This window comes from Rhipicephalus microplus, chromosome 5 (assembly GCF_043290135.1).
Source record: "Rhipicephalus microplus isolate Deutch F79 chromosome 5, USDA_Rmic, whole genome shotgun sequence".
NCBI classification, from domain to species: domain Eukaryota; kingdom Metazoa; phylum Arthropoda; class Arachnida; order Ixodida; family Ixodidae; genus Rhipicephalus; species Rhipicephalus microplus.
Window position 1 is genome coordinate 50692031 of NC_134704.1, and position 19322 is coordinate 50711352.

The following is a 19322-nucleotide window of genomic DNA, read 5'->3' on the forward strand; positions in this document are numbered from 1 at the left end:
ACGAGATATTGTGACGTTTCACGGCTGCTCCGCTCGGCGGCCCCACTGGCGGCGCGCAAGCGGTCATTTTAAATGTTTCGGCATCTTAGGTAATCACGATTAGCTGCAGTTCGTGAAATCGCCAGAACTGATACTGTAGTCACGATAGTGCCAATGTCAGCAGGTGCTTCATGCGCAAATCAACTTGAATGTTAAAATAAGAAATCTTGTCAGCCTTCCCTGAGCGTCGAACTTACCCAGAGCCGTCCCTGTATTCAGGTGATTTGTATGTCACAGTAAACTCGCAGTGTAAAACTGGTGTCAGTCACTGGTCATCACCATCAGCCTGACTATGCCCACTGCAGCGCGTAGTTAGGCTCCCAATAGTCACTCCAGCAGAACTAACAACGACAAATTCACACGCCCGTACCTGTCACGTTGTAACAGGTTTAAGTATTCTTCCTTCTCGTAGTTATAGAGATGTGGAATGACTTGCCGAATGACGTCGTCAGTGTTCAATCACTTGAATCATTTTCATCGCTGCTGGAAATTCATTTAGAGGCATTGATAGGTTCTGCGGTATCTGTGCGCAAATAAGGCGGAAACTATGTATCGCGCATGTACACGCACATTGTTACACGTGCTTAACAGCCTGCATCTGGGTGTCAATTATGTTAACGTTTGCCGTTATCATGCTAACAAGTGTTCTTTTGCTAGTAAAACACAAATGCATTGTTATTGCTTTTATGCTGTTATATCGTTGTTCTGGCCGATTTTTAAAGTAAACTTTTCCTTCTCTGTTTTTTTCGTCTCTGCAATATGAAGTCTTATTTGCTTTGGTTGCATGCCTTCTACTACATAGGCTTGAAAAGGCCCACAGTCTTGAATAAATAAATAAAATAAAAAGCCGCTGCCATGTTCCGCCAATCAAACCGGTTCCTTTGCTTTCTGGTCTTCTGGGTTCCTTTGTTTTTTGGTACCACTTTACAAACAACACTAGCGAGCGTAAAAAATTACGCATAAGGGCCCTGTTATGAGATCTATAACGTTATCATTGTACTCACATCTATCCAACGATGGGTAACATGCGGTATGTTAAAACTGGTGCTGCAAACATTAAAAAAAATATTTAGGTGTCATCACCAAAAAAAGTTATTGTAGAGATGCTGTTGCGTTCGATCAACTTTCTGTTACACACAATGGCATGCATGCTGATATTCAATTGTATGTCAATCTTGTTTTTTGTTTTCTTTATCTGTAAGTCACTATTTGCGCCTGCACGACTTCTAAATGATTTCAATTGTTCATTTGCAGTCACCAGGGTTAAATCTTGACAGGTTGGAGCTATTGACTGTCTACTCTTCATCTATACTCTTTCTCGAATACATGAACGAACACAAGAAACGTCCGCGACTCTCAAAACCGATTTTACAACTGTGATGAGGCCCGCCATAGTATGGCGGCTTTTCTGTTTGCAACTTCAATCATTCTTCCAAATTCCCTCCCCACTACATTTTTTTTTTCATGCAATAGAAACACAGCAGCTATTTCCCAGTTAGGTAACGCGTCACATTCAAGCCGCGACAGACGTGCTAACTCGTACATGGGTGATTTATTATATTTCTTCTCACACGAAAAAAAAAGGAAAAGGGGGAGGGCAAGCAGTACTGGCTATCCGAAGGAAGCCCTCTGACGCGTACACGGGAAAGCTTTTAGCCACGCGCGACAGAGCCACGACAATTTATTACGGTATACGTGTGACTGCCTCGCTAGGACCGTTAATTAAAACTGCCAAGGAACGCGTACGTTTTCGCTCTTGATTATCTACGGCTGTTTTTTTCCGTTCTTTCCAATTACAATCGGCTATTAGTATTTAGCCTTAACGTGCGGTGGATACAGAGGTGCGAGAAAAGCACTTAAGAAACGGACCGTGCATTGTTTATTTTTTACCGCGACAGCGTCAAAGAGACGCAGAAATGTCGGCGTCGTTGGTGCAAATAAAAAAAGATAATAAAAAACCTGGTTGATAGTGGGAACCGAACCACGGTCGTTTGATATGCAACATGATGATATCACAGCCGGCGCAAGGACCACCGCTGCCCGACGCCTCCTAAGCAATTCATCGTGCCAGCAGGGCAACTAACGCGGATAAAGAAAAAGACGCTACACACGATGCAGCACTGTGTCACGTGTCTCCTTCTCCACTTCGTCCGCGTTAATCACGCAGTTTGCCACGATGCATTTATGACAAACTTTCCCAACGTTCCACCTCGTATAAACACTTATAACGAAGCTGGTCGCACCAACCTTAACATATTACCCTTACGTTCACACATCAAAACCATTAGATATATCAATTGATTGATATGTGGGGTTTAACGTCCCAAAACCACTATATGATTATGAGAGACGCCGTAGTGGAGGGCTCCGGAAATTTAGACCACCTGGGGTTCTTTAACGTGCACCCAAATCTGAGCACACGGGCCTTCAACATTTCCGCCTCCATCGGAAATGCAGCCGCCGCAGCCGGGATTCGAACCCGCGCCCTGCGGGTCAGCAGCCGAGTACCTTAGCCACTAGACCACCGCGGCGGGGTTAGATATATCAATCCGAGAAGCAGACTTCTCCTCACAAAGCATCCTACTGAGGAAAAGCCCCCTTTACGGTGCCCGCAACGCACGACCAGACACGGACGCGAATGCGCCGGCAAACGCTTGCGAATGAAGAATACGCGCAAAAAATAGTGCGGTATTCGAGCAGACGCGACACTAATTGATAAGCTAAAGCGATCATCGTCATGTGGAGTTGACTCAATTAACTCTAAATTTCTTCAGAATACTAAGGAATACAGTTCCATTATCTTAGGCTACCTCTTTACTAAATCGCTCCAAGATAACTGTCTACCTAAAGACTGGAAAACCGCTAAGGTGATCCCACTCCATAAATCTGGTGAAAGACATAACCCCCGTAATTATCGTCCTATTTCTCTCACATCGGTCCCTTGCAAACTAATGGAGCATATAATTTACTCAAACCTCGTTAAACATTTGGAATCAAATAACTTCTTTCATAACTCTCAGCATGGTTTCCGCAAATTTTTTTCTTGCGAAACACAACTAATACTATTTACTAATGATCTCCACGCTGCACTTGACTCAGGTACGACTATTAATTGTATTTTCCTAGATTTCGCCAAAGCCTTTGACAAGGTTAACCATGAACTGCTCCTACTAAAATTACATTGCTTGAGCATAGACCCGTTATTACTTGACTGGATAAAAGAATTTCTTTCTAACCGCACACAGTTTGTTTGTACTAACGATATTAATTCCTCTGAAGTGCCCGTGCGTTCAGGCATACCTCAAGGTTCTGTTTTAGGCCCACTACTATTTTTAATTTATATTAATGACTTGCCTAATAACATATCCTCCCCCATTTGCCTCTTCGCTGACGATTGTGTCATTTACCGTAAAATTACTGATCATAACGACAACGAAACCTTACAATCAGACCTAAACAACATTTTACATTGGTGTAACCTTTGGAAAATGGAACTTAACATTACTAAATGTAAAGCAATGAGAGTTTCACGTAACCACACATCTATCGATAACTATTCATACAGCCTGAACGCAACCCCTCTTGAATATGTCCGATCTTATAAGTATCTTGGTGTTCACATTACTAACTCGCTATCATGGTCCGACCACATTAATCACGTCACATCCAAGTCTAATCGCATGCTCGGTTACTTAAAACGAAACTTTCCTGTTGCGCCGACTTTTTTAAAGAAACAGCTGTACATCACCTACATCCGTCCTCTACTGGAGTACGCCGCATGTGTATGGGATCCCGGCCATATAACACTCGTTAACAAATTAGAGGCAATCCAAAACCGGTCGTCACGTTTCATTCTTTGCAGCTATAATCGAACATCTAGTGTAACTGCCATGAAGGTCAGGCTTAATCTCCCTCCACTTGTCATGCGCAGAAAAATCGCTCGCCTTTGCGCGTTCCAAAAAATATACTATCACAATCACGTTCTAAAATCGCGCTTATTGCAGCCTGCATCTTTCATATCATCCCGCATAGATCACCTCCACAAAGTGCATATCCCTCGAAGTAACACCGTCACCTTTTCCCAGTCTTTCCTTCCTAACACATGTCGCGACTGGAATCTTCTGTCAACATCAACCGCCAGTATTACTGAACCTGACGCGTTCCGTCAGGCCTTGACATCTTCCATGTAAAATGCATTACATGTCGCGCACGCGATAGTACCTCATTGTATTCGTAACTTGTATTTCACACCGCATTTTTTTGTCGTTTTCTTATTATTGAATCTTTTGCACCTTTTGTGCGTTGGCTGGCTTCTTACGTGTATGTTTTGCTTTTTGCCCGTTTCGCTTTTGCCTCTTTTTGTTTGTTGTGCTTTTGCCCGTTTCGCTTTTGCTCGTTTTCTTATTGAATCTTTTGTACTTTTTGTGCGTTGGCTGACTTATTAAGTGTATGTTTTGCTTTTTGCCCCTCCCCTCTACAATGCTGTAAAGCCCTGAGGGTAAAATAAAGAAAGAAAGAAAGACGCAAAACAGCGCTTCCAAAGTGCAAATATCCGCTAGGACAGCCGTTTTATTTGCGGTTTTACGCACCAAAACCGCGACACGATTATGAGCGCGCCGATTTAGAAATTTCAACCACCCGGTGTTCTTTAACGCGCGCTGACATGGTACAGTACACGGACCTCCACGATTTCGACGAAGCCGAAATACGACCCTCCGGGCCGGTATCAAACCCGCAAAAATTAACTACAACTTTGTAAAGGAACGACGCAGACATGTCCGTCCTTGCTAAGACACAGTGTTCCCATATAAATAAGCAGATATCTGCCACACATCTTGGCTGAGTGTACACAACTGAAGACCCTCCTCCTCCGCTTCTTCCCAATACCCGCAATCCCCAAAGCTTGAGCGATTAGAGACCTTGCTGTCCCGCCCTGCTGACAGGGGAGAGGAGCTGCTGGGAAGATGTCAGTCCCGTAACTAAGAAACCACCTCGTCACTGTTACCTGCATGTACAGCTAGTATAGTTGGGGCTGAATAGATGTTTGTTCTTCATCGTAATCCAGAATTACACACATTTATGAATCGCTGATTGCGCGGGTAAATGCGAAGACATTTTAGCGAAGTTGTGGATACACATTTCTTTAGACTTATCTACGCTGCCACGCAACATGGTCGCAGTCTTAGTCAAAAATTACGAAAAAAAAAAATGCAGATTAGTAACGGCTTATTACAAATTAGTTCAGTGGAATCCCGCTAGGTGGGGAAGTGATTATGAACAGGATGATTGTGAACCAACCATTGGTAGCACTAAAATCCTCGGGTCGGGACGACGTTTTTTTGTTTTTTTTTTTTAACTAAGAAGCTCCCTTTGTGAGAAGTCCGTATGGATTGTCTTGTGGCTTTATATATTACAGCTTTTTGGCTCGACGAACCGCTGGACAGATGAGGTTGTACGTGTAACGCTACAGCGCTACCAAACTACCTATAAGAAGTAACTGCCTGCGAGAAGTAGTAACACGTGTCCTTCTTGCTAAGTGGAACGAACCTTTTAAAACTATTTAAAAAGTGTTTTTACAGGTAACATCCTTCTACTTCACTGCGAACGATCGTCAATTGTCCGTTGAACAGAAACATAAAAAAAATTAAGCATTTTATGACGAACTATCTGTTAGCATATCCTATCTTTGGAAGTTTCATAATAGATTTTTGAAGGACGCAGCAAATAAACGCTCATACTTTGCAACCGGCACGTGAGGCCACGCCGCTCCGTCAACTATTCCCGTTCATCGACCGCGCTGCCGTTTACGCGGAAATCGCGTCGTGTGCGCGCTATAGAGCGCACACGCACACAGATATATACACGCGCACACCCACACCAACGTTCGTGCTAAAACAGAAAAAAAAAACGCGGCAGCACCGTCGTCTCGTTACGCTGTCCGTCCCATCTTGTAACTGCCCCGTCGAGCCAGCAACGCACCGACCGCATACGGAGTCCATTGGCGTATTCCGCCGCGAGGGCGCAGCACCAGTTTCTTTTCGCGCTTCGTGCATGCGTACATAAACACAGGCGCCTCGGCGGCCAGTCGAGCGCGAGCTCGACAGCAAACTAGGCGCAAAAGAAGCAAAAAGAAACGGAAAACGGTGGACGAAAGAAGTCGTTGATCGCGCCTTCCCTACGTGCCTAGACCGAGTGAACCGCGAGAGCAAATAGCGAACGCCTGGTGTATATATATGTCGGAAAAAATATGCAAATACACCGCAAGGACCTTTCCGTTCTCGGTCTCGTCCGTATGCGCGTGCTCCCGCCGCCGCAGCTATAGCTAGCATACATGCATTCGTAAAGAAAGCCCACGCTGCGGAGCAAGCAAGGCGCGGCGCCGGCTTCCGAGGAAGTGCCGTGGCCTGCCGCCGGCGGACGGGCGTGCGTGACTAGAAGGTGAAAGCGGTCGCGTCAAATGCGAGGCTAAACGTGCGCGGACGTATAGGACGCCCCGTGGGAAAACAACGAGAAACTCGGGAATGGACGGCGAGTTTAGGAACGCGCCAAGATCGATTGAAAGCGAAAAGAGTGAGCGAGAGAGCGGTGTAAAACTGACGTCAACAGCAAACCAAGCAGAAGCGAGGCGACTATAGCGATAATATACAATCATTAGCAGTGCTGCGAAGAAAAAGGAGGAGCGCCGGAGACCGACGACGATTCTTAAATGAATGTCAGCGCAACAATCCCTCTTGAAGAAGCTCTAACACGAAATTTCAAAGTCAAAGGCGACATTATGGGTGACATAGATTTGTGAGGAAGCATACACATCCATGAATATAGCCTAGAACATATTCAAATTATATATAGAAGCGCATTGCCGCGCGACTAAGCGAGATGCAGAGCGCATCGCGAAGACGACGAACATCAAATTGGTGGCAATGTATACAAATATGGGCCCCGAGTTTGTGTTGGCTGGTTGCCGGCACGCGCCTTTCGCTTGAGCTATACCCGCGATTTTCGCCACCGTGTCGGCGACTTCGCGTGTGCTGCCTGTGCCCCCTTTCACAGCGGCGCTTGCGTCACAGTTTTTCGCATAGAGTTTCCCACAATACTTACTAAAGGGAACTCTGGCGCTAGTGTCTATGGGAGTTGCAACACACGGCGCTTCAACGAGCATGGGATGGGTAGTACACACATTTGTCTAATTTTCGTACTTCTAGCCTGCTTCTGGCTCCATGCGTGTTCGTGTGGCTTGGAGCTGTTTTTTCACGAAAACTTAAATTAGCAAATGTTCACCGTTCGCGCTTCACAACCTTATTCTTTCAAGCTTACTATTTTGAACCAAGTCCCTAAGTTCAAAAGGGTTCGTTCTTTCTTTCAAAACAAAAGTACGATTCGCCGCCCGCAAGTACGAAGACTAGGCAAATGCGTGTACTACCCATCATTCCCATGCTCGCTGAACGATCGCCGCGCCAGAGTGCCCTCTAGTTAATTTTGGGAAACTGTTTTTTCGGGGTGATCTATGGACAGCTGTGTTTATCTAGACGTCAGAACTGCTTCTGCCTAAGGTCCCTAGATTTTTCCCCTTTTACTTAGAAAGAAGAGGGAAAAATTTGGGAGCATTACTCCTCCATAGCTCGGTGCTCTTGATACAAACTGCCACTGGGCGATCTGAAAACGTCTCTAAATATTAACTGCGGCGTACTCGCGCAAACAAGGTTTGCAGCTGCGATAAGTGGGTCGTAAGCTACATATTAAAAAAAATAACATGGTGCAAAAGTTTTGTGTCAGTGCTTTTAATCAATCCATTTTTTTTCTGATCTAGCATTACAAACACTCTCAGCACGCGTATAACAAACATAGTCCGCTAATTGTCTCACCCAGTCAAACCACCTCGGCGACAAATACCTAAACTCCGGTCTCTTTGCGACGCATAGGAAGTCTGAACAGCTGTTGCCTATTGCACAACAAAATCTGCAAATACCGCAAATGTTTTCTTTCGTTCAGCGCTCCCATCCCATTCTCAGCTTTTAACTAATACGACGTTTTTCCTCGCAACCAGACGCCGCTATCGAGTGCTCGTATATTTCCAACTTCTGAAGCGGCACGCCCATAACCATACGCCATATCCTTTTGTTCCTCTCTGCATATCAACCACGTCTAAATCAAAGAAGGCGCACAGAAGAAGCCCACGTCCACGTCAGAAGCCAAGCTGCATACATCAATTCATAAGCGCTGACGAAGAAAAAAAGAAATCGATCCAACGGAACGGGAAAGTATGCCGACGTTGGCAATACAGTGACGACGAGCGACGAGGCTTGATCTCAGCAGAAACTTGTCTTTTTTTTTTATGCCTCCCTTTCATACTCCCGCTCTTTCCTTATTTTCGCTCACGTCTTTCTTTTCACTCTCTCTTTTATACGAGATCACTCTACGAGAGCTTTCGGTTCGCTAAGTTCAAGAAAGCAGCGCCCCTCGACCCGAGGAATTTACATTTTGTCGGGCCAGCGTAATTCAGAAGTCAACACTGCGCTGCGCTTCGGAAAACTGAACGGGCGCGCACAACCTCCAGAATCATATCTCTCTCGGTTTTGTTTCGTTCTTTTCCTCAAATTCCTTTACTTTTACAGTTGTTTTTTTTTTTCGCTGATTCGTATATGAGGGACGGCCCCGGATCCTGATGCGGACGTCAGCGAACCATCTGCTCGTCGAAGAGAATTTTCGCTGAACTCTGAACTTCGGGAAAAAAAAAATATTTTTTTTACCTTCACCTCACGGTTAATAATGTATTGATTTTATTTTTATTTTCGGCAGATAAGTCTCGGCCCTCTTTCGGAGAAAACAGTAGGTCACAGTGAAAGTGAACAAGACGTGAAAAGAAAAAAAAAACTATTTAATACGAGCAAGATACGAAAGAGGACGACGCCGTTCAACAAATACTAATCTTTTCAATACCGAGACGGAAAGAAAGTTTCGAGAAATACATTGCCAGGGACGGGAGTTCGTCCTGCAACGAAAAGGACCAACACGTAGAAGTATTGATGGTTGGAGACGGTCGCTCGTTCAAACGGGCAGTCAGTCGTTTAAGATAATTAGAAAAAGAAACGACGAAGGAAGAAAAAAATAAAAATACATTTACGAGAAAGAAATAGCAACGACGTTTCCGGATTTGAGATGACCTGACAAAGCGGGAGCTCCTCGCAGCCTCACAGCTTTTTTTTGTTGTTGTTGATAATGTCGTTCTTTTTCCCTTTTTCAACAAAAGCTACTAGACGACACTACGTAGCATTGACGTCTGCATGCCAAGTGCAAGTAAAACTACTCAGTCTATTCAATCGGCATACACGGAAACCTATAAGTGAGATACCTTTACCAGAACTGAGTCGTTTCGATTTGAAACGTCTTAACGGCTCATTCAAATATATCGCCTTTTCTTTTTTTTTACGAAAGGTTGTCTATTTAGTATATTCGCAATGCATGGACGCCTGCACACGTAATGCCATGATGAGCGGAGAAATATTATACAAACATTTTTGTCCTTTTGATACGCAGGTCAAAACGTAAGAAATCGGACCGTGTCTTCGTGTCACAAGTGCAGCCAGTTCCTGCGGACATCGACCAATGGCTCGTTAAAGCATGACGGTTTGTTAAAGAAGCCACAATGCAAGTGCTGCTTACACCACGCAAATGCTTATGCACGCTATTCAGACGTCTCGCCTTGGTACATGACTTACACGAACGTTTAAAATGCCCGGAGCAGAAGAGAGATGAAGCTACGTCCCACTACGGTAGCATACCTTGCAGCGAACCTTGATTAATAAAGACGCGGCAGGCACGCCCTTGCCGCTTCAGCTTTCCTTACCTGCAAAAAGAAAACAAAAAAAATATTTAAGAACGTTAGTATTCGCGTCACGGAAAGGGAAGATACACATATATCTACAGAGAGCAGCGAAAGTGGGAAAAAAAAACACGCATGCACGAGATTAACATGTAATAACCGAACGGTGTACCCAACTCCAGCACGCACACACGCTCTCTCTCTCTCTCTCTCTCTCTCTCTCTCTCTCTCTTTCTATATATATATATATATATATATATATATATATATATATATATATATATATATATATATATATATATATATATGAGATATAACAGACAGTAATACCAAGGAATGTACAGGGGAAGTTATTAGAACCAATGGAATGTAAATAAGAAGAAAGAAGAAAGAAAAGTGGATGAAAAAATTACCAACTGTGAGCAGGAATCGAACCTACGACCTTCGAATTACGCGTTCGATGCTCTAACCACTGAGCTATCACAGCGGCCCTCCCTCCATCCACTTTTTTGGGGTTATCTGTGAATTTAGAAGTAGGAGCGACAGTCAGCGCCATCTATAAGCCAAACAACGAGTGTGAAAACACTCTTATGCGCATGTTTGGCGTCACGTAGCACGTGAACTTATTATGAGCGGGCAGCTGATTAATTGTCCCTCTTATACAACCTAAACACACCAAGTCTGCCAGTACGAGACCCTCTTTCAATGAAATAAAGGAGAGAAGTGTATACCTAAGTACTCGTATTTCCGTGTTTTAACACAATATTACTGAGATATAACAGACAGTAATGCCAAGGAATGTACAGGGGAAGTTATTAGAACCAATGGAATGTAAATAAGAAGAAAGAAGAAAGAAAGGTGGATGAAAAAATTACCAGCTGTGAGCAGTAACAGAACCTACGACTTTCGAATAACGCGTTCGATGCTCTAACCACTGAGCTATCACAGCGGCCGTCCCTCCATCCACTTTTTGGGGTTTATATATGGGAATTTAGAAGTAGGAGTGACAGTCAGCGCCATCTATAAGCCAAACAACGAGTGTGAAAACACTCTTATTCGCATGTTTGGCGTCACGTAGCACGTGAACTTATTATGAGCGGGCAGCTGATTAATTGTCCCTCTTATACAACCTAAACACACCAAGTCTGCCAGTACGAGACCCTCTTTCAATGAAATAAAGGAGAGAAGTGTATACCTAAGTACTCGTATTTCCGTGTTTTAACACAATATTAATGAGATATAACAGACAGTAATGCCAAGGAATGTACAGGGGAAGTTATTAGAACCGATGGAATGTAAATAAGAAGAAAGAAGAAAGAAAAGTGGATGAAAAAATTACCAGCTGTGGTAATAACTTCCCCTGTACATTCCTTGGCATTACTGTCTGTTATATCTCAGTAATATTGTGTTAAAACACGGAAATACGAGTACTTAGGTATACACTTCTCTCCTTTATTTCATTGAAAGAGGGTCTCGTACTGGCAGACTTGGTGTGTTTAGGTTGTATAAGAGGGACAATTAATCAGCTGCCCGCTCAGAATAAGTTCACGTGCTACGTGACGCCAAACATGCGAATAAGAGTGTTTTCACACTCGTTGTTTGGCTTATAGATGGCGCTGACTGTCACTCCTACTTCTAAATTCCCATATATAAACCCCAAAAAGTGGATGGAGGGGCGGCCGCTGTGATAGCTCAGTGGTTAGAGCATCGAACGCGTTATTCGAAAGTCGTAGGTACGATTCCTGCTCACAGTTGGTAATTTTTTCATCCACTTTTCTTTCTTCTTTCTTCTTATTTACATTCCATTGGTTCTAATAACTTCCCCTGTACATTCCTTGGCATTACTGTCTGTTATATCTCATTAATATTGTGTTAAAACACGGAAAAACGAGCCCTTAGGTATACACTTCTTTCCCTTATTTTATTATATATATATATATATATATATATATATATATATATATATATATATATATATATATATATATATATATATATATATATATATATCAAGGTGCTCTCACAGTAAATTTAATACATTTTATACAGAAAGATTATTACATGGTGAAAACAAGGATGTGACATTACGCGACATAGCATAATTAAATTTGACCTCTCCAGAAAGGCAATGCGGTCTACGGTGTGCACTGTACGTCAGGAACAAAAAAAAACTACAAAATACTTGCGCATAGTATCGCTCGCACTACCGTGTTTTTATACGTATATGCTTGGAGTGCAAGTACGCTTGCGGCAACAATCATTAGCATATATCCCCCAATTCATGACCGCCTATGACATGAGCACAGCGATCACTTAGAGCGCTAATTTCGTGTGACGGAGCGTATTCAGAAGTACCGACGCGACAAAAACGGTCCATGTTGTCCCACGCACGCTTGCGCCTCACAAAATTTCCACGTCAGCAAAATTCTTCGTGAGACTTTTTTTGTTTGTTTGTTTCTTTGTTTATTTGTGTAGTCGTTATTTATACTAACCAAGCGGCCACTCATTTGCACAATCAGTCGAACAGCTCGTCTGTATAAACACACAGGCTTGGCTGTATAAACGACTAAACGCGATATGCACAGGTCGGACCCCCATAAAAGAAACCACACGGATGTCACGAGAGCGGCGCTGCCGCTGTCATTTCCCGACCGCACGAAAAGCAGACAAACAATAATAACAAGAAAAAGTGCACCTTCACAGTAAACACGACAACGCCTCCTACGCCGAAGCTCTTGGGATTCCGCATACTTTTAAACACCACGGGCCTGGGGAGTACACAGAGACGCCACACGCCACTATAATAACGTTTGCGATCCCCCCACAAGAAAAAAAAATGTTGACCGACACGCGCTAATTTACCTTCAATGCAAACACCTTCATGCATAACACGCAATCGAGCACGCAGAGCAAAAATAAATAAATAAATAAATAAATAAATAAATAAATAAATAAATAAATAAATAAAAAAATAAAAAAGACGCGTATAAACGCCCCGTAGCGTGAGAATCGAACACCCCGGAGGCTAGCGCTAAGCGTCATCGACACCGAGAGAGGCGAAGAAGGGAAGAATTAGGAGAGTAAAGTAAACCCCGCGTGCCTCGGAACATGCGAGTCCCTTCGGGAATAGAAGGAGCGAGGTGGGAGAGAGATCGGTGAGAGTGGGGGGGGGGGGGTGTATAGGTTGTGGCAGAGGCAGACGCACGCGCTAATTCGGGTCTCTAAAGAGGCTCATTAAAGGAAGGAGAGCGCGATATCGACGCCGCGGGGCAGCGGACTTGGCGGTCGCTGCCGTGGAAAGCCAGGGGCGCTCACACACGCACATAGCGTGCATGCAAGCCGCACGCCGTCGGTCACTCGTGGAGGAAGGCGGCGATTATGCGGCGAAGCCAGATTAATGAGAGTTGTCCGTCTCGTCTCGTAATGAGATTCGCTTATGAGCGCCGCAGATCAGGAGGAGGAGGAGGAGGAGGAGGAGAAGATGAAGAGGATGAAAATGATGGAGAGGAGAAGGGTACTTTCACTTCTTGCGGACTCTTCCGCAAACACGCGCACGTCATTGCAAGCGCGAGCTTTCGGAAAGCGACGACGGCACGGTGTGCACGCGAAAGCGCTCGTGGAAGCTCGCGCTACTTTGCATAAAACGGGCACGAAATGCCTACCAACGCCTCTCGTATAATCGTCGGAAGCGACGAGTTTTAGCGGGGAGCCTTTGACAGTTTCATGTCACGCGTCTCTACCACCTATACGTCAATGTTTACAGAGTGCGTAGTTTACACCACACACTGCTCAAAGAGCGACACTCACCGCAGGTCGCATCTGTATACTTCGAAGGTTGACAGGGTTGTCTTTTTCGATATTTACATAAATAAGCAAAGAGCTGCCGTACAGTTCACATTGGCAGTTAAGGAGGACGAAGGAAAGCTTCCACTCGCCTTCTCTCGTGTTAATAACGCATTCACGTTACTCACGCCGGTTTTTCTTTCCTTCTTGAGGCACCTAATCTGCAGGCTCCGTGAGGGAGAAAAAAGCGGCAAGACGCAAATGCACGTCTAAGTTTGGAAGCGGCGGAAGTGGTTATAGAACAAAAAGATGCTATTATCTGGCGTTTACACCCCCCAAAACCACGATATACAGAAGATTTGACCAGCTGTGTTCTTTAACGTGCCCTGGCATGGTAAAGTATGTGCACGGGCGCCTAGCATATCGATGCCACCTAAATGCAGCTGCTACGCCCTGGATCGAATCCGCGACCTTCGGATCGGGCGCCAAGCATCGGAACCACTGCACCACTGCGAAGGACTATACTACAAGAGAGAGAAAGAGAGAGATAAGGGGTTCTACTTTTTGCTCACTCGCAGTCGGGGGACGCAAACGACCAGGCGTGCAAGTGAACGCGAGTCGACGTACACATAACGAAAACGGAGAGTAGCCAGTAGGAACGAGAAGTTCGTCACTACGCATCCAAAAAACAGTTAGGTAAACAGTAATAGATTCGGCAGTTAATGGTACATTTGTTTAAGCCTGTGTTATTTCATCCTAAATTTTCCATTGTTGGTACCTTGTATGACAAATGACTGAGCGCCCCTTCCCCTTGTAGTACCTTCGTAATGAGGGCCTACATTATAAACACAGTACGGAGAATAAACTCGAAGAAGACCACTAAAGCGTATAGAAAGAAAAAAAAAACTGAGTGGCATAAGCAGAGGCAGTTTACACAGAGGGCCATGGCTCTGCGTTCACTGTTTCTGCTTCTGCCTCTCCGTTTGTTCATTTTTCTTCTCATTTTTATACGTTTTGTGGCTTTCTTCGCGTTTAAGTATATAAATATAAGTATATATAAACTTGCCGCACAAGCAACACTGCTGATGCTCCGCAACATAAATAGCGACGGAAGTACGCATAATGGCATTTTCGTGCTTGGAAAACACGATTCAGGACGGCACATATAGCGCGAACAAAAGGTGTCCCGTCCCCCGTCCCCCCCGCGACCACCAGATTTGGCCATGTCGCTGTAAACCAATAACATCCATAAAGAGTAGCTGTCACATTCGGCGCTGTAGATATCTTTGACGATCATACAGCCGGACAGGAACCCACGGTGAATTGCGCGAACGACAAATGATAGCAGCAGGGATCGTAAGAAAGAAACATAGCGCGACGAAATTGACTAATTGCATAGTAAAATCTTTAGACTTTATGTCAAAGACTGTATCATAGATTGTATTAAAAAGATGCGAGCTTACAGGCATCGCAGGATGGAAAGGTGTGTGCGTGTGTGTGTGTGTGTGTGTGTGTGTTTGTGTTTGTGTGCGTGCGTGCGTGTGTGTATGTATGTGCGTATGTATGTATGTATGTATGTATGTATGTATGTATGTATGTATGTATGTATGTATGTATGTATGTATGTATGTATGTATGTATGTATGTATGTATGTATGTATGTATGTATGTATGTATGTGTGCGTTTGTGTGTGCGTTTGTGTGTGCGTTTGTGTGTGCGTTTGTGTGTGCGTGCGTGCGTGTGTGTGTGTGTGTGTGTGTGTGTGTGTGTGTGTGTGTGTGTGTGTGTGTGTGTGTGTGTGTGTGTGTGTGTGTGTGTGTGTGTGTGCTGCCATCGGCTCATCGCAGCGACCTTTCAATTCCCTCTTTTTGTTCACATTCACTACAAACGAAGCCACTATTCTTTACTCGGTAATCCGGTGAAAATCCTTTCTGCGAGACCATCGAATCCATATACCCCAGTCTGACAGAGAACAGCCTGGAGGTAGCCTGGAGTGACAGGCACTGCCGAAGCAACAAGAAGAATAAGAAGAACAACAGCAAACACCAACAAGGATGCACAGTTAGAATGAAAATCCTTCAACATGGACAGAAACTGAAGCACAAGAACAACGCGACAACAAACCGGGCTTCAAAACCTGGCAGGTCGGATAGGCGCGCGGTACTTCCGACAGACCAGCTGCGCACGTTCGCGAAACAAAAATATTTCAAAAAGAAAAGAAAAAAATGAGGTGACGTCAAAAAAAGAGGAAGGAAAGAAAACGAATAGCTCAAGCAAGACGCGCACGAATCCCGCGGCACAGAGTAAGACAAAGGATAGCAGGGGCTTTAGCCTACAGTAAGATCGGCTCGGTCTGACGCCAAAACAAAGGGCGGCCGGTCATTGAACAACGAAGCAGCGCACTTCTGGGAGACCGAAGAGTCGGGAGACGTGGGGATATAGGGATGTTGGGGGATGTGGAGACGTAGGAGGAAAGATCCCACGTAAGCCCGTCACCGCGGGTAATCGAATCACGGCAATGTCGGCACCCAGAAAAGTTTTGGGGCAGATTCCCGGAGCGGTATATACGTCGCTCAGGGTTCGGGAAGTTTGAGTTATAGGCGAAAAAGGTGACGCACCGCGATAAAGTTTCGGCCGAGGTTGACCGTTAGTAACGACTGCAGCATGAATGTGGACGAGGAATATATAGCTGAAGGGAAAAAAAATTGAGACAGCTCCGCGTGGTGCGGACGTTGACGAAACAGCCAAGCTGGAGGAATGCTGCAGTGCTGTTCATTGAAACGGGAATGAGGAGGCACGAAATGGGTGAATGAAGTGGGATAGAGCTGTAGTGGGCGTAGTGGTGAATCTTGTGAATAGTGAGTGATGGGAGTAGTGGGATCAGTGACACATATCCGTTGTGGAATTCACCCGCTCCCTGTGCGTAAATCCTTTCTACGAGTAAACCCGGTTTCGAGATGATTCTAGCTTTGTTTCAGGCCTATATATTCACCACTGGACTACGAGAATGGTTACGTAACATGATCTACGGAAGGACGACGAGCCGGGCCCCCTTAAGCGTTGTACCCAACACCTCCTTGGTTGTACCACAGCAATCTGCCGGTCACCTCATCTAGCAGCTCCTAAAGTCAAAACTGAAAGCACGTTTTCAATTTTTTTCGGTGTAAAGAACGTCTCTCTTTAATTCTTCGGATAAATGGAACGTGCGCAAAGTTCAAAAGAATCGCTTATCATTCTTATATAGCTCAAAATAACATATAGCTCAAAATAACATTAAGGCACATCGGTGGACAAAAGCGGATGTCATCAAGGACCCGTGTTTGTAAACAAGCAAAAAGTGTGACGATACAGGTGACAGTTGTTGGAACGCACTCGTGTTGTTTCGCTGCGAGCTTCCAATAGCAGTGTGATGTTGTTAATAAGCCCCAAAGCATCCGTTGGGTGCTAGCAATGAGTACTCCGGTTGTTTGACGGGACGGCTTTAAGCTCTCCCATAGTAGAGTACCCAGTACCCTAAATCGTTACCCCCTTTTTTCTAATTCCCCCCCTTTGTCATTCCGATCCAAGGTGTTTAGCGGGACGGCTCAGTGCTCTCCCATAGTTGAGTACGAAGTACTCGAAATCGTTAAACATTTTTTCTAAACGCTTCCTTTGTGCTTGCGATACGCGCTGAAGGTTACGAGCTGCTTGCCTTTCTTCGTGTGACATATCAATTTGGTGCTTATGCATACATTGCTTCACCCTTGCAGCAAAGCTTATTGACACGGCTATTTTTATTGCATGCTATTAACAGCAATTCAGGTAATTAAAACTGTACGGGCTATCAAAAATTAACGGTACGTGCTAACAAGAAGGCACAGGCCGATGTGTGTTCAGAACACGCGCTCGACGATCTAGAGTACGAGGTACTCTATTATGGGAGAGCGATTAGCTGTCTCATGTACTATTTTTTTTCGTTTTAGGAAAATGTGTGTGTTAAGAGAATAATGCGCTTAGAAAAAGTTTATTTACACTATGTACAAAAAACAAAGGTTTCACAACATTCCAGTAGTAGGGCACATATATTTCGGCACATCCATGTACCACGACAAACATCACTACGTTGCAAGGAAGACATACACGACAATGCTGGTATACGTGCAAACATGAACTCATGCGGTATCATAATACAATGAATGGTTTAACGATGCAATAGATGCAATGAAACACAAAGGCTTATACAAACGAAATCATTAATGACTACTCAACGGGTGCTGCTTAGCACAACGTCGGTCGAAAAACGAGTTTTACCCTATCGTGTTCCACATTGACAAAAGGGCACGACCAATGCCGCAGTAACTCGTGCTCCCCGAGGAAGAAAAGCTCCTCAGAGAAAAACGCGAGGACCTCTCACCTCATTCGGCCCAGTATCAGTCACAAAGCACGCCGGCGGCAGTTCGCAGCCACGGCCTCACATCGGTTTCGCCAAAGGCTGAAACAGCCCCACAACTATTAAGAGCCGAGAAGCGCCCGCGAGGGAATCGGCCGTCGGACACGAATGTTCGCGCACCCTGCCCTCGAAAACCAGCATGGACCACACGCCAAAAAAGGCGGGAAACCACACATTCAAACGTCGCATGTCGATTGGTCTCGATCATGACGCAATCGGGTCAAGTGGAAGTGCGAACCACCTGCCATCGCTGCATCCGATCTCGAGTGGGGAGCAGGCCCCAGCCCAACCGCCAGATGAAGTCCTGGAGATGTCCTGGCAACGCTGCTGCAGTTATTGGTTTCCAAAGGCATGCAGTTCATTATAGACTGACGATGCTGGGGCACCAAGGGCCGTGTTTAGAAAAAAAGGCTTAACGATTTGGAGTGCTTCGTACTCTACTGATTGACGGTGCTGGGGCACCAAGGGCCATGTGTAGAAAAAAAAAAGGGGGGGGGTAACGATTTGGTGTACTTCGTACTCTACTATGGGAGAGCTCAAAGCCGTCCCGTGATGAGTGTGAAACATAGGTAGCCTTGTGTGTATAGAAAAAGTGTTAAACGGTCTAGTGTACTTGACCGGTACTCTATTATGGGAGAGCATAGAGCCGTCCCGAACGTGGCCAGAAAGGGGCCTTCTGTGTTTAGGAGAACTTGTGAACGATTAAGAGTACTTGGTACTCTACTAAAGGAGAGCACTACAGGCCGTCCCGTGGGCCTCTGATACACAAAGGACGATTACCTGTGTGTGTGTTCAGAAAAAGTGGGTGATGATTTAGAGCACAAGGTACTCTACTATAAGAAACGATTTAGAGCACAGGGTAGCCGCTACGGAAGCATACAGTGACTTAGGCTGTTTAAAAATTTATTGTCACAAACGTCAATAACACTCAACAGAACATTTCCTTCTTAGACATACTCTAACGATGATGACAAAACAGACGTCATTTACATGAACATGGATATGAGATGACGTTGACAGAACATGTACATTCGATGGTTCACACAAACACAACCACCAAAAATATTTGAAGATAAACAAGAGACACAAACAAAATATGAATATGTACATTTTGCATATTTACATGTTGGCATGCCATTTCTGCCGGCGCATCGACAGATCAGCCTACCAATACCAGGCCAGTCGAAAGACAAGTTTCCCTCGTCCGTCATAGACCGACACAAAAGGGCAAGACCAGTGCCGAAGAAATT

General features: G+C 44.8%; 1 protein-coding gene and 1 non-coding gene across 2 annotated transcripts in view; both read right to left on the reverse strand.

The window, feature by feature from the left end:
* LOC119173870 (uncharacterized) overlaps nucleotides 1–19322 on the reverse strand; it is a 396568-nt gene that overhangs the window by 126826 nt on the left and 250420 nt on the right. The window lies entirely within an intron of this gene.
* TRNAT-CGU (transfer RNA threonine (anticodon CGU)) lies at nucleotides 10274–10346 on the reverse strand. The gene has a single exon. It is a non-coding gene; the product is annotated as a tRNA-Thr (tRNA).